Raw genomic sequence first — 3,582 nt, forward strand, 5'->3', positions numbered from 1 at the left:
AGAAAACAATGAATGAATGATTAATTTCTTTTACTACGTAAAGTAATGACCACTCGTCTGATATACCGTCGCTTAGAGTGTAAACCTGCTAACCGCCAAAAAGAAAATTTTACAAGAAAAGCAAAAAACTGAGTTTAAATTAACTCTGAAACTTAGGACCAAATCCAAAGTACGATGAAAGAGTAATGGAACGGAGAAAAATTCTCTCCGGCGCCGGGATTTGAACCCGGGTTTTCAGCTCTATGTGCTGATGCTTTATCCACTAAGCCACACCGGATACCCACCCCGGCGTCGGACAGAATCGTCTCAATTTAAGTTCCAACTCTTGGGTTCCCTCTAGTGGCCGCCCTCTGCACTACGTCATAGATGTCTATGAACGTAGGACTGAAGTCCACACATGTGCTGAGGTGCACTCGTTATGAGTGACTAGTTGGTTGGGATCCGACGGAATAAGCGCCGTCTTAAATGACGAAGTGATTTACGCATATCATATATATATTATTTTAATGTACCGAAGTACATATGATATTTCCATGCAGATATTTCATACGATGAAAGAGTAATGGAACGGAGAAAAATTCTCTCCGGCGCCGGGATTTGAACCCGGGTTTTCAGCTCTATGTGCTGATGCTTTATCCACGAAGCCGTTCACTTTACTCTCGTGACAGATTTCATTGACACTATATAAAATATTTCACTGACTCTACGGAACAAATTTCATTGATACTATAAATATTCATTGATTGAAAGTTTTTATTTTCATTGTAAACAGTTGTTTCACTGACACAACACATCAAGACAAACAATTATACCCTTATTTTTCCATAGAATCATATTTATAAACTATATTAAGCTAAAAATTGCTAGACTAGACCTTCATACAAGGTATTTTAAACTAATTTACAACTCAAACCAAAGGAATAACTGGCGAGGCTAAGTAAATACATGTCACTTTAAGTTATATAACGTATATTTCGTAACATTTATACTTTATGCACAACTTTTTAAGTTATTTTTTAATCTCCTTAAGGAACGACAGCCCTCAAAGAATCGTTCCTATCATAGTACGTTGACTTCTCTAACCGAGCCATTATGTCCACTCATGCTTTTTGATCTATATGTGCTGTATACAATGATGTTATTCTAGTTTTTTCTACGTCTGTTTTCCAGTGTTTCTCATTTAAGTTCTCTTATCGTATCAGCGAATCTACTGACATGAGCCTGAGACTGACATATTAGTGCTCAAGGAAATTCTCGGAATACAGATTCATAAAAAAAATCAATTCTCCAAATTTGCTCTTCCCTAAATTAGCACATAATGCATACCTTATGGAATAACGAAATAGTCATTAACTTTAATTGTATCCAGCATTTTAATAGTCAAGTCAATAAATTCAACAATTCTATGACTAAGTTCCTTCAGATGTGACGTTTGTGTTGTTTACGTTTGCAGTCGTGTTACTTCGAGAAAGTCACTAATCTTTCCTTTCACTCCTATTATTTTGTATAACTTGAATTCCAAGGATTCATTTTATCCTATTTAGTTTTAGCCTAGTACATACAAGAAGTATGTGCATCCGTATCTAAATTATATCCATTCTACATGAATATTGTTCTCATAATTTGGCCATTTACACATTATTAAAACATTCTTTTTCGCAAAATAGCGGTAGTAAGAATACATTTGATAACTAACAAGCAAACGTTCTGATGGGGGCAGATGAAAAAGTTAATTTTTTTTCTTTCAACATGTTAATAATGTCAAAAGAAGTGCTTATACAAATTTTGGCCACTCGACCGCAATTACGAGGGGTGTGAAAAACAAGTTCGTCAGGGGCCGCTAACAGGAAAAAAACACGATTTCATTGAACAAATTTATTCGAACGGACACAACAATTGTTGAGCTATTTTTCAACATATTTTCCATCGGAATTGAGACATTTCTCATACTATGGGATCGACAGAGACGTGTGCAGACGCAGTCAAACGCAGCCGATCTGAGGCGGCTGATTTCTACGACACAAAAGTTAATCCTATGGTATGGTAAATATCTCAATTCTAGTGGGAGATATGTTGACAAATAGCGCAACAATTGCTGTATCTGTTTCAATAAATATTTCTATGCAATTGTGCTTTTTTCTATAAACGGCCCCAGGGAAAATCACTTTCTGGACGGCCTCGTAATTGCGGTCGAGTGGCCAAAATTTGTATATGCACTTCTTCTGACATTATTAACATGGTGAAAGAAAAATAATTAACTTGTTTATCTGCCTCCATCAGAACGTTTGCTTGTAAGCTAATTTATTGCCCTTCGTTTAATAGTAAAAAATATCATTTAAAGTATTTTCCTTTATAACTGCAAACAGCAACAACAAAATACCGTTTAAACTCAACCGAAACAACTTAGCCCCGCAGGTGTCTAGTTCCTTGCCGTAATGGGCATTTATTTCATTAAGAGATTCTATGAAGCGTGTAAAGATTTACGTGATATATAGAGCGACCCGTATTTATGTTCAACTTTTTATTCGTTTATCTCAAGTAAATGAATTAACATGACAGGATCAAATTAGCATGAAGTTTAGTCGCGACGCTGTTATTCCCGGCGTGACTCCTCTTTCCTTATAAAGTCTAAGTAGGTAGTATCGTTCGCCCATTTTTGTTCTTTCGTTGCCGAGTTACCATACGAGGAATCTATTTGCCGCACCGTTAAATATTATCATGTCGTAGCTCCTATAATAATAAATCAAACGCACTGTAATTCAGCAAATAATTGAGCGTCAAATAATGTCTTAGTGTGCTTTCTGCGAACGCCAACGAAAGAGCCAAAATGGCGGGCGATTATATTAAGTATTTATCGAGCCATAAGAAATGAATAACGTCTTCCTCAGCGAATCACAAGACGCTCACGTTTAAATGTAGCCGACCTGCAACGCGATTGGCTGCCGGAAATTAGAGCGACGGGACTATAATAGTACAGTCATTAGGATTGCTTAATTCGATGTAAGCACCAGCATTTGCTGCACATTTTTCCAGACGTGGCTGAACGTTCCGTACTGCTCTCACAAGAATTTCATTGGGCACCCGGCCACACTCCTCTCGTCTGACCATAGAATGTGTTGCAAAAGGTTAGGTTCCTCTTGAATCCATGCTATTAGAGACTCCGCAAACTCCATTTTGATATCACAGTCCTCACATGACAGAGCTTGCACAAAGTGTGGCTTCCATGGCCGTCAATTCATTTCCTTTAGCAACCGCTGCACGGACCCATAGGATACACCAGATTCCTGCTGGTACTGTCAAATGGATTTCTTAGGATTTCTCTGGAAGGCCTCAGTAGCGGCTGCTTTGGCCCCCTCTGTGATCACTGTTTTTGGTCAGCCAGCACCCTTCTGTTGCGTAACTGAGCCAGTGCGAATCAAGTTGGCGTGAAGTCTCTTGATGGTCTGGTAGTCCAGCGTAACATTTCATCCTTTCACCATCCTCCACCATCTCTGCACCATAATTGGGGACTGCCACACCTCCATTCAAGCAGCAATTGCTGTTCAATCATACACTGACAGTCTTATGGCCATGGTTAATGTT

The 3,582-nt window shown here is 38.4% G+C and overlaps 1 non-coding gene across 1 annotated transcript; it reads right to left on the minus strand.

The window, feature by feature from the left end:
• Positions 1–205: 205 nt before the first annotated feature.
• On the minus strand, positions 206–277 carry TRNAY-AUA (transfer RNA tyrosine (anticodon AUA)). The gene has a single exon. It is a non-coding gene; the product is annotated as a tRNA-Tyr (tRNA).
• Positions 278–3,582: the final 3,305 nt, after the last annotated feature.

This window comes from Periplaneta americana, chromosome 14, assembly GCF_040183065.1.
Source record: "Periplaneta americana isolate PAMFEO1 chromosome 14, P.americana_PAMFEO1_priV1, whole genome shotgun sequence".
In the NCBI taxonomy this organism is placed as follows: Eukaryota; Metazoa; Arthropoda; class Insecta; order Blattodea; family Blattidae; genus Periplaneta; species Periplaneta americana.